The sequence below is a fragment of the Trachemys scripta genome, chromosome 2 (genome assembly GCF_013100865.1).
Source record: "Trachemys scripta elegans isolate TJP31775 chromosome 2, CAS_Tse_1.0, whole genome shotgun sequence".
Taxonomy (NCBI): Eukaryota; Metazoa; Chordata; order Testudines; family Emydidae; genus Trachemys; species Trachemys scripta.
This window is the reverse complement of record NC_048299.1, coordinates 164,658,235-164,670,898: the sequence shown is the minus strand read 5'-3', so window position 1 is coordinate 164,670,898 and position 12,664 is coordinate 164,658,235. Positions and strand designations below refer to the sequence as shown.

At 41.9% G+C, this 12,664-nt stretch overlaps 2 pseudogenes; one reads left to right on the top strand and one right to left on the bottom strand.

Moving 5' to 3' along the window:
- Positions 1 to 923: 923 nt before the first annotated feature.
- LOC117871790 lies at positions 924 to 3,903 on the bottom strand (annotated as a pseudogene).
- A 216-nt stretch (positions 3,904 to 4,119) lies between these two features.
- Positions 4,120 to 11,846, top strand: LOC117871789 (annotated as a pseudogene).
- The last annotated feature ends 818 nt before the right edge of the window (positions 11,847 to 12,664 follow it).

The window sequence follows — 12,664 nt, the reverse complement described above, 5'->3', positions numbered from 1 at the left end:
CCTGTTATATTCTTGGTCTTCACAACATCCTCTGGCAAAGAGTTCCACTGGTTGACTGTGCATTGTGTGAAGAAATACTATCTTTTGTTTGTTTTAAAGCTGCTGCCTATTAATTTCATTTGGTGACCCCTAGTTCTTGTGTCATGAGAAGGAGTAAATATCACTTCCTTATTTACTTTCTCCACACCAGTTATGATTTTATAGACCTCTATCATATCCCTCCTTAGTCATCCCTTTTCCAAGCAGAAAAGTCCCAGTCATTAATCTCTTCTCATACGGAAGTCATTCCATACCCCTAATCATTTTTGTTATCCTTTTCTGAACCTTTTCCAATTCCGATATATCTTTTTTGAGATGGGGTGACCACATCTGCATGCAGTATTCAAGATGTGGGCATACCATGGATTTATATAGAGGCAACATGATATTTTCTGTTCTATTATCTATCCCTTTGTTAATGATTCCCAAAATTCTGTTAGCTTTTTTTGATTGCCGCTGCACCTTGAGTGGATGTTTTCAGAGAACTATCCACAGTGACTCCAAGATCTCTTTCTTGAGTTGTAACAGCTAATTTAGACCCCATTATTTTATATGTATAGTTGGGATTATGTTTTCCAATGTGCATTACTTTGCATTTATCAACATTGAATTTCATCTGCCATTTTGTTGCCCAGTCACCCAGTTTTGAGAGGTTCTTTTGTAGCTCTTCACCTGCAAATTTTGACACCTCACTTTACCCCTTTTTCCAGAGCACTTGCAAGCAGTCTGCAAACAAGAAAAAATGCCAGTAGAAATGTAAAGATTACAAAACATTTACATTCAAATGGTTTTATTGCATTGCTAGCCATGCCTATGTTAAATCAATATAACTGATGAAACTGTGGACCATATCCTCATCTAGTATAAATGGCCAAGCTCCATTGACTTCAATGGAGGTGTTCCAATCCGCACCTACTGAAGATCTGGCCCTGCTTGTGTACTCTTTGTATGTCTGCACAGGTAATTGTTTTATTCCTGAGATGTATTTCTCTATATCAAACTTATTCTTTTGCTTTGTGGTTGTACTAAGAAAAAGTGCAATTTGCAACCATTGGAAAAAGCAAGCAGTGCATTTTTATTGTGCTTTTGAGGGCCATAGCCAAATATTATCATTATCAGGTCCTCTAACCATATGAACAGAAGAGCAAACTTCTTAGTAATTTGAATTATTTGTTGTTCCCCAACCTACAAAGACTGGCCAATAATACAGGAAAGTGAAGTAAAATTACCCAAGTTATTTAGACACTTGAGGCAATGTCTTTGTGGTACAGTCCTGCTGCTGCAAAATCCGGTTTAGCAACAGAAATCTGAGTGGTTTTGGGGAGAAGACTCTGCCAAAGAGGAGGATGGTCTAAGTTTTATTGTGCCTGATGAAGAAGAGGAAAGGGTGACCTGCTACAAACTGAATGGCAGAAATGAGACTTTGTGCTGTCATAGAAGCCAACTGGCAGCTGCAGCCTGAGTGACTTCTTCATTGATCTCCACAAAACACTTGTGAAAAGCATTTGACAAAACCAGATTATTTTTCTCAGACATCCCTTTGAAATCAGCTCGCTTCTGACCGAAGGCATCTCTCATCCCCATGCTGCTCAAAGTAGATTTGAGGTCATAATTCTCTTCCATTTTGATCCTGGGCAGATACACGTCCACATCTGTTTTCTCCATCATTTCTGAGCTGGTCCATCTGGATATACGTCAAGTCTCTTTCTAGCTACAGTTAGTTAAAAAAGAGAGAATCAAAAATTACACAGTGAAAATGAAACTTCCTTAACGTTGATGTCCTTCACAATCCTGAATGGAGAAATTATAGAGATGGTTTATAAATATAGTAAAGATCACTGAAAAGCTTCTGGCTAGTTTACAGGTGTCTTCTCAACTGTAATGCAGCGTGTTTTCTTACAGTAGGTTAGTTCAGTAACTGGAAGATTTCAGTGTTTAAAGCCAGAAGGGATTATCATGATCATCTAATATGATGTCCTGCACATTGGAGGCCTCAGAATCATACCCACTTGCTCCTGTGATAGACCATAACCTCTGGCTGAGTTACTGAAATCCTCAAATCTTGTTTTAAAGAATTCAAGTTACAGAGAATCCACTGTTTACTCTTGTTCAAACTAGCAAGTGACACATGCCCCACGCTGCAAAGGAAGGTGAAACCCCCCTGGGTCTCTGCCAAGCTGACCTGGAGGAAAATTCCTTCCTGACCCCACATAGTGAATACTTTCAGTGTTGAATATTTGTAGCGTAATAGCAGCAGAGGCCTGTTGTACATGATTGTAACCATATTGTATGTCTTGAGTTTTTGGCATTCTAGCATATCTTGGAACTGATCCAGCAGACCTTCCATCCCAGCAGAACTCCAGTTAAAGTTAATGGGAGTCCTGACTGAGTAAGGGCTGCAGGCTCATTACATTGGTGCTGCAGGCTCTGGTGTCCTTACAGATTAGTGCTGGGAAATCTTCAAAGATGTAGATAATTTAGTATGAAGTGTTCCCCTCTATCCTGGCTTTTTGTCAAGGGTTCTAGTAGTCTCTAGTTTTGCTTGGGCCTAAAGAACTGCCTTTCTTGGAGGATTTTGGGGCTTCTGCTTGTAGGACTGGATGACAGCAAGAACTGAAAAAAAAGTGTTGGATCTACGAAAATCTTGCCATAGGTCAAAAAAGGCTCAGGTTCTCTGAGTGTTAGACAATGTTTTGGTTCTTATTTTTTCCTGAGCCAGATCTTTTCACCTGTTCCTAATACAAGAATGTAGCATCACTTACCATCAGACAGCAGCCATTTAAACATCTAGGACATAAAAACAATTGAATTCCCCGTAGTAATATGATTAATTTCTTTACCATTTCTAGGCCAGTGATGTCATTGCTGATGTCCTCTGGTAGCAGTATGAGCATGCTGAAGTCATTATTGACCTATGGGAGCTCAACAATCTGTGTGTGCACTGTTTGTATGTAGGTCCAATTAAATTTCCCTCTCTGGAACATCATGTGCACTGGCTTAGTTGTATTCTGCAGCAAGGCAAAGGAGGACAAACGTCACTTTTAAAGGATAAAGTGAAAACAATATGGTTAAGAATGAAAAGTTAAATTTTCTTGCCTGTGCTGCTTATAACTAGTTAGGGTTGCTAAAAAGTGATACTTCATAGAACCAATTTATTTTTCACTATTTATTCTGATATTTCAATGTCTCAGCTTTGACACTGAGGTTATGTCTACACAACAATTTAAGCCCAGGATCCATGTTAAGCTGGGACCTAGGGTCGGAGCCCTGTTGGTTTCCTGTGTACTTAACTCAGGTCCCAGAAGTCCTCTGGATGTATCCCAGAGTTCCCGGCCGCTGAGGAGCAGGCAGCCAAGGCAGCCGCCAGAAGTGCCATTACTGCCTGGCTGAGCCAGTTCCCACGTCCTGCTCCAGCTACTCCTTGCTGCTGCGTGGAGCTTGCCCGGAGCAGGGAGCAAAGCTGACGGGCAATAGCTGGCTCACAATCACTGAGAAGTTGGGGGTCATCCCTCCTCAGCTGTGCTGAGCCAAGTGCTCTGCTGCTCCCCCTTCCTGCAGGGCAGTGCTTGGTCCCAATCTGCTCTCTGTCCCTTGCCCCCGGACCCCGCCCCTGGTCTCCCTGGAGCTGCGTCTGCAGGGGTGCAGTGAGCACTGTGAGGGTGGTGAGTGGGAGCTAGCCCCAAAACTTTCCCGCAGCCCTCTCGGGATCCCTGATCACTGCCTCTCGGGGTACAGTGGGTTCAGGAATAAGGGAGCTCACAGGGTGCTGGAGCACACTGCACCCCGGCCATGGGGATGCACTTTGCCACTCCACAGCTGGCAGCAGCCAGGCTGGGATATGTGCTTTTCTTCTGGTACCTTCATTTTATGTCAAACTTCAAAATTGGCCAAAAAACTCCAAAGAAACAGAAACACCTTCATTGAGCATCTCATTTTAAATATTAAGAATTGAAAAGTTTAATTTTAAATGTTTGGAGCCCTGGAGACTGACGTTCCAATTCTCCCAAGAATAGGTGGACGTGGGCATTTTCCTGCCACTGTGACTTGGCCTAGAGTTGGAGAGCCCAATTTTCAGATTAGATGGTAGTTCAGTATAAAATTGAATTGTGCCGCCCCAAGCACGTGCTTGCTTTGCTGGTTCTGACTGCAGTTATTCTACTGAGACAGTCACCAAAGGAGCTCATGATGCGGTTTATGTACTCCTGTACGCCTTGTGGGCACCTGAGTTCCATCAGCACCCTCACAGTGAGGAAACAGGGTGGGCAATAGGCTAGAGTGTCAACATTGCAGGGTAGGGGGTACTAGGCACCTTAGGATATGTTTACTTTGACTCTGGTCTGTGCACTGCAGTGTGGATGCCGGAGCATTAGGTTCAAAAACCAGTTAGAAAATTCTTAACCTAGTGTTAAAATGCAATCTGGATGTTCAAGCCCAGGGTTCCCTGACACAGGTCAGCTGACCTGAGTCCCACTAATCGTAGGCTGACATTGCTGTGTAGACACAGCCTGAGAACAGACTAGAACCCTAAGTTTCATGTTTGTGTATTGTCAGTTCCTCTGTTGGTTGCACTGAGTGCGATGTTTGAATTGCAGATATTGCAGGGGAATGCTTATGATTTAATGAAAACAACTCTGACACTGTGATGATTTAGAGACTGGCAGGCTTTTGAAAATGGAGGGACTGAGGTCTCTCCCCTGTTTTTCTCCCTGTTTCAGACCACCAGCATTTATGACATTTCATAGCTTAGTCTCAGACCTTGTTCATTCTGAAAGGTTGTTCCTTTGTAAATCCATCCTCACATTTCTTTGCCCAGTTTCCTGTGAAGTAGAGGGAATTGACTAGGCCCAGCTTGGTGAGTGAATCAATGGAGTTGACAGGTAATAGCACCTGAATTTTACCTTTAGGAAATAGTGAGGCAGTCATATATTTGTGCAGCTTTTCTGCTTGGAGTAAATGTCAGAATCGCGTTTTGGAGAATATAGATAAGAAAAATGTACTATCTGAGACCATACTTGTAAGGCAGCTTCCTGTCTTAAGAGATGAAATACCTTCAAACATAGTGGGCTGGGCTCTGTGGTCCCCTTCAGTGACTTTGCCCTACTCAGACTGCCTCTCACTAGTAATAACCCCGATTGATAGTCTTAATCCACATTCCTCCCCTGGACAGAGAAAGAAGACCGAAGAAAAAAGGAGGAGGTGGGGATTTTTCAAAATAAAAAAAATCCAATGTGGCCTCCAAGCATAGGTGACATATAGTGGGGGGCATGCAGGGTCAAGTGCCCCCTAACCCCAATTTCGGTACTTGCTGAGCTGTCCTTGCCTGGCTTGCTGTGTTCGGCCTGCCGCTAGGGGAGGGTGGCTTTGTCCTTCTCCTGCTGCACCTCTCCCTGGGCACATGCTCCCTGCTGGCTCCAGCCTCCCCAGAACTAATGGGATTGGCTGCCCTGGCCCAGGGAGATAGGAATGGAAGTTCCTCCCAGAGGCAACATGTGAGGGGGGTCACATGCCCCGCATTTACATATGTCCTCACCCCAGTATCATCAGGCATAAATTGTCTATGCCCAATCCCCTCATTATTTTGTTTCCCAGTTAGCCTAATATCTGACACACCAGTTTTGGTCCACTGATTTCCAGTTCCCTGCTTTTCTTGTTTTCGAGGCATGATCTTAACACAGTCCTTGAGTTGCAGACGTGGGCCTTTTTGTTGGGAGTAATTCAGTCTGTCTCCCTTTTGCAACTTTTCCTATCAACATCTATTGTTATAGGTTATTGTGACACTTTACAAGCTCTCACCCACTTTTCACAGTTGAGCTCACAATTAGGATAATTTGGGAGAACCAATTATTATAAGATGACTGTGGCTGGGATCATAGAGAGAGACACCTACGCCAGCTGCAGTCTTTGAAGTGCACTGCCCTGTCGCTGTGCTTAAAGTTCTGCCCTCTCCCTCCCCCTCTGAGAGGCCTGCTTTCCCAACCCTCCCTCCTACAAGGGGCAAGGCCCTCCCCCAGACTCCAGTAGCTCAGACATGGACACTCCCCACCTCCTCTGCCCCTGAGGGCAAGGGCCCTTTTCATCAAACCCACCTCATTCCCCCTCAACTATATTTTCCTGGCTCTAAGGCTTAACTCCCCCGCCCTACCCCCAATGCTGCATAGCACTTTACTGGCCCACACGCATGCTAGCTTGATGTTACATATTTTGGATGGTGCAGCTATACTTCTCTTTTCTAGAAAATTGGTAGCTATGGGTGTTTACAAGATGCTAATGGGAGGGCCAGAGGCAGAGTTCCACACGCCATTAAGTCAGGCAGAAACTCCATTTAGGTTTAGGAAGGGAAAATTCACATTAGGAACTTGCCACCTCAGAAATTAAGCTGTAATCTTTGACGTAGGAGCGGGAATTTATAAATTCACTAGGTTCTTTGCCCAAAGCTATTTCCCACTAATCGACTCTGCCTCCAAACCTTTGATCATAATCTACCTGGCAACACACTGCCATCTAGTTCCCCTGAGTGACAGTTCATTCCAGTAAGAATCAGAACAGAAGACAAAAACTGATGACTCCCTTGCAGCATTATCAATCTCGTCAATTTTGTTAATGATTTCTAATCACTTTGTATTATGATGATTATTTTCCACTCAAAGAAGTCCTTCAATCCCATTTCAGCTGCCTTTGTTTGCATTCATCTGACAGAAGACATGCAATAATGAAAAGCAAGTGTTAATCCTGACACCAGGGTCTGTCCCTGGGCTACGTAGGTCATGCTAAATAATACCACATTGTGTTGTGTTAATACTATATGTTTTACCATACCTGTTTTAGAAAATTTTAGCAAGTTCTATTGGTGTCATTTTTCATATGCCGCTGCCTGTAAAGTCAAATTGGCATAGCACCAATAGACCAATCATGCAGGTCTGGAAGGAAGAGAAAAATGATAACTAATGAACATCAGAAACCTTTATCAGTAATTATACTGTTAGATAGAGTGTGCTTGATTAATCAAGGGAGCAAACAAGGGAAATCAAATCACAACCCCCTGTGCCAATAGAGGCTGTTGCATCTCTTATAGGATTCCCCCATGGTGGAGGAGAGCTAGTCTTTTCACTAACCCCCTACTCTAGGCACCAGCCGCTTTAAAGTGTGGCTGGTTATACCGAAGCCCCAACAGTGGATGCTGCTTAAAGGTTTTAATGAATCACCGCATCCTCCAGCTAACCCATCCCTGGCCAGCACGACCCATATTTTGGGCTGTGCTGAAAAGCCAAACACGCACTGGGGGAGAAGGGCTTAACTTTCTGCCAGTAGGAGTTCACCACACTGATTGGCATAAATCCCACTGTCTAGATCTAGCTGCTGCCTCCCTGTTAGAAGTCAGAGCTCATACCATATGCAACGGTATATCTGCATTTTGAGATTATGGAAGGACTGCAAGTGGGGCTGAGGGAACTTTCTGAGTGTTTAAAAATTTCAGCTTGTTTCATACATCCTTCACTGTCATATGCTTGTAGGATATCAATATACCATGATCCCAAATTCTGAGGCACCCTGCAGTTCGTAAACGTTGATATAATCTTAATTTCTTTAATGTATTTTCTATAGTAAATTTAATGGATTATATTTCCTGTACTTTCCCCTCAACACCATTGTTAAAAAGATTCCAGAGGTGATCATGGCAATTACAGACAGGTAAACCTAACTTCAGTACCAGGTCAGTTGGCTGAAATTATAGTAAAGAAAGGAATTATCAGATACACTATGTTGGAAGAGTCAACACAGTTTTTGTAAAGAGAAATCATGCCTCACCAATCTATTAGAATTCTTTGAGGGGAGTCAACAACATGTGGATAAGAGTGATCCAGTGGATATAGTGTACCTGGACTCTCAGGCTACATCTTCACTACGGGGGGGGGTCGATCTAAGATACGCAAATTCAGCTACGCGAATAGCGTAGCTGAATTCGACGTATCGCAGCCGACTTACCCCGCTGTAGGGACGGCGGCAAAAACGACCTCTACGGCTTCCCGTCGACGGCGCTTACTCCCACCTCCGCTGGTGGAGTAAGAGCGTCGATTCGGGGATCGATTGTCGCGTCCTAACGGGACGTGATAAATCGATCCCCGAGAGGTCGATTTCTACCCGCCGATTCAGGCGGGTAGTGTAGACCCAGCCTTAGAAAGCCTTTGACAAGGTCCCTCGGTGAAGGCTCTTAAGCAAAGTAAGCATCCATAGAATAAGAGAGAAAGTTCTCTCATAAAAGAGTAACTGGTTAAAAAGACAAGAAACAAAGGGTAGGAATAAACAGTCAGTTTTCACAGGAAAGAGAGGTAAATAGAGGGGTCACCTGAGGATCTGTACTGAGACCAGCGTTGTTCAGCAAATTCATAAATGATATGGGGAAAAAAAGGGTAAACAATGAGGTGGCAAAGTTTGCAGATTATACAAAATTACTCAAGATAATTAAGTTCAAAGCTGACTGCAAAGAATTACAAAGGGATCTCACAAAACTGGGTGACTGGGCAAGAAAATGGCAGATGAAATTCATTGTTGATAAGTGCAAAGTAATGCACATCAAAAAACGAATCCCAAGTGTACATACAAAATGATGGTTTCTAAATTAGCTGTTACCACTCAAGAAAGGGATGTTGGTATCATTGTGGATAGTTCTCTGAAAACATCTGCTCAGTGCGTAGAGGCAGTAAAAAAAGCTAACAATATTAGGAACCATTAGGAAATGGATAGATAATAAGACAGAAAATATCATAATGCCAAAAATAATAATGCCACAGAGAAGACCAACAAAAATGCTTAAGCATATGGAACAGCTTCTATAATAGAAGAGATTAAAAAGGCAGGGACAGTTCAGCTTAGAAAAGAGATAACTGGGGGGGGGAGGGTATAATAGAGGCCCTTAAAATCAGGAATGGTGTGGAGAAAGTGAATAAGGAAATGTTATTTTCCCCTTTACATAACACAAGAACCAGGGGTTACCCAATGAAATTAATAGGCAGCAGGTATAAAACAAACATAAGGAAGTACTTCTTTATACAGCACACAGTCAACCTGTGGAACTTGTTGCCAGGAGATGCTGTGAAGGCCAAAAATATAACTGGGTTCAAAAAAGACTTAGATAAGTTCATGGAGGATAGAGGATAGGTCCATCAGTGGCTATTAGCCAAGATGGTAAGGGACATGACCCCATGCTCTGGGTTTCCCTAAGCCTATGACTGCCAGAAGCTGGGACTGGATGACAGGGGATGGATCACTCGATACATTCTGTTAATTCCTTCTGAAGCATCTGGCACTGGCCACTGTCAGAAGACAGGATCCTGGGCTAGATGGATCATTGCTCTGATCCAGTGTGGCTATTCTTATCTTCATATATTCTTAACTCTCATAGGTAATAAGCACCTTGCAAAACTGTGCCCAAAATTATTGACTCCCTGTTTAACTTCCTTTAAATAACTCAGTTCATGTCATGTTGTGTTAATTTTACCTGCTTCATGTGCAACAATACAAACAGTTTTCAAACTAACACTATCAGCCAATATTGGAATCACTAGTTCTACACATTTGGGGCAAACTTTCAAAGTGATATATGGGAATTTTTGGTTATGTGACTTTCATAAATGCTAATGGGCATCATATAGCTAAGTCTCCAGGCATTGTACAGACACTGTACTATCACTATCTCTGTGCATATGCTTTGTTTTTTAATAATCTCTCTAGATAACTTTATATTTCAGTCCTTTATATTTCAGTTCTCTCTTGCTCACAAGTGTCTATGGTGTGTCCACTGTCTGGAGATTTCATTCATATCAACAGACAGTCCACAAAAATCACTTGAGTAACTGTACAGGATATTACATGCAACTGTCACCAGTGGAGCTATGTGCAATATATGATATTAGAAGTTCTGAATCACTTAACCTAGAAATTGCAGATAAATAACCAGAATATTTCTTCCTTCTTTCAAGGTCAATCTGGAGAACTCAAGCAACATCCATGCAGGGTTTCAGGCACTTAGCTCTGAAATTAACCAACCCACTAACAATTACCTGCTTAAAAGTGTCAACCAATTATATGGAGAAAAATCATCACCTTTCAATAAAGTAAGTGAAGCAGTTCATCTATCTGTGTAATGGGGATACAATTCATCTTTATGATTGGTCTATGACAACAAACCATACAAGACCTAAATGCAAATATTTTAATTACATCTGCAAAATGGTTTATTATCCTTTAAGATTTATTTCCCACTGACTCTTTTGTAGATACTCATATCAAGATTACAGGTATTCTTTTCATTTGGTTTTCCGGACTGGACTATATCTAAACATGAACAATCATAGATGAGTAAATTATTGATAACATATATAACTAAAAATATTTTGCTTCTCTTTATGATCCTAGTAAACAGTGGAATAACATGAACTTTCTTTTCTATTTGGCAGTAGTTGGCACAGATATATTGCCAAATAATGTGTAAGACTCGTCTCTCTCGTGCCTTGAAGGAATACTTACAATTGATCAAAAAATATTACCACACAGAGCCATGAACTGTTGATTTCATGGCAGCAGCAGCAGCAGAAGTCAGAAGAGAAATCAATTCCAGTGTTGAATGCCAGACTGAAGGTGATCTCAGGACTGTTCTTTTACCGTTCACAGAGAGACATCTTGTATTTTCCCACCTTAAATTATTTATGAGGGGAGAGAAAAAACGTTGATTTATTCTGCTACATTCTGCATTTGAACTGAAACACAAAACTGCTGCTGTCTCTCTGCCCGAGTTGGAGGCAGGCAGATAACTACATTTGAAAGTTCAGTAACACCAAATTAAAAAAGACATCCCCTTTCAGTTATAACACTACTCGCACCACAGGGAAACACTGATGACTATTGCTTTCCATTTGCACAAATATTTACTAAAACAATTTAACCTTTATGTGTTTGAAGGCAATAAGATACCACGGTGTTGGGCCTGATACAAATACCTACATAGCAAAATGTATTTCATTTTGATGGGATTCCATGCAGTATGTTCCGGGGGTTCATTTTCGGTTATAAATAGTGTCATGAAACAGTCTGACAGAAAGGGTACACTCTGCTGAAACTCCTCAGAGGGGTTTGTAGGCCTTTTCTCCTCCAGAACTAGAAAGGGGTAAAGATGTTTCAGCACCAGGGTGAGGTTCTGCAGCTAGTGTGATAAACTCTGAGGCCCGGTCTACACTACAGAGTTAGGTCGATGGAAGCTGCCTTAAGTCGACCTAACTCTGTCATCACTAAGACTAATGACACTAACATCATTAAGTTAATGTATGCGTCTACACCACTGGGTCCTTTATGTCGACCTCAGTTGCCTCTAATGTTAACTTCAGTCTTCTTTCTCTGTCCATGGGAGGAATGTAGATTAAGACTATCATTTGGGGTTATTACTAGCGAGAGGCTGAGTAGGGCAAAGTCACTGAAGGGGACCACAAACTCCAACTCAATATATTTGAGGATATTTCATCTCTTAAGACAGGAAGCTGCCTTACAAGTATGGTATCAAACAGTACATTTTTCTTAAGATATTCTCCAAAACTCGAATCTGGTATTTACTCCAAGCATAAAAGCTGCACAATGATCTGACTATCTCACTATTTCCTAAAGGTAAAATTCAGGTTCTATTGCCTGTCAACTCTGTTGATTCACTCACCAAGCTGGTGCTAGACAATGCCCTCTACTTCAAAGGAAACGGGACAAAGAAATTTAAGGATGGATTTACAAAGGAACAACCTTTCAGAATGAACAAGATATGTGACTAGGCCATGAAATATTATATATGCTAATGGGCTGGAACAGAGAGAAAAGCTGGAGAGAGACCTCAATCCCTCCATTTTCAAAAGCCTGCCAGTCTCTAAATCCTCACGGTGTCAAAGCTGTTTTAATTAAATCACAAGCACATTAATTAAATCACATTAAATCTGCAATTCAAACTCAGTGCAGCCAACAGAGGAACTGAAAATCTGTTCCTTACAATCTTAAATTATATAAGTAAGAATAAATATCTACAGGGGATAGGTCTTGCTGTGAGATGGTACAACACAGAAAATAAGTGGGCCAAAAACAAGATTATTATTTTGTCACTCTCTTGTTAGTCTTCTCATAACAAAAGAATCCATTTGTTTAGGTATTCCATAATGAACCCTGTTGACAACAACAGAACCTGAAGAGTCCAAGGCCTGAGGGCCAGACTATCCAAGGATATTTAGGCACCTAAAGATGCAGAGAGGTGCATACCTAAGCAGGATAGGTGCTCGGGGTGTAGAACATAGGCTAGAAGGAAAGTGAGCTGCAATCTGATTTTATTTCTAAACTTTATTGCCAAACAAATACACAGTATGTCAACAATCTAGGCAAACTTCACAATAGAAATTTCTGGAAACTGTTGGGGAGGAGGGGTAAACATAGGTGATGAAATGTATTGGACGGTAAGAGTGGAGGATGTAGGCCAGAAGGAAGCACAGCTGTTTTATATTTCTAAATGTGTTTATTGCCTAAAAACCAGACCCAGAACCCAGCCGATGAGGCAAGTAATTTCTTGTCTCTCACAAGAATTTGAGGTAATGTAAATATTGGTATT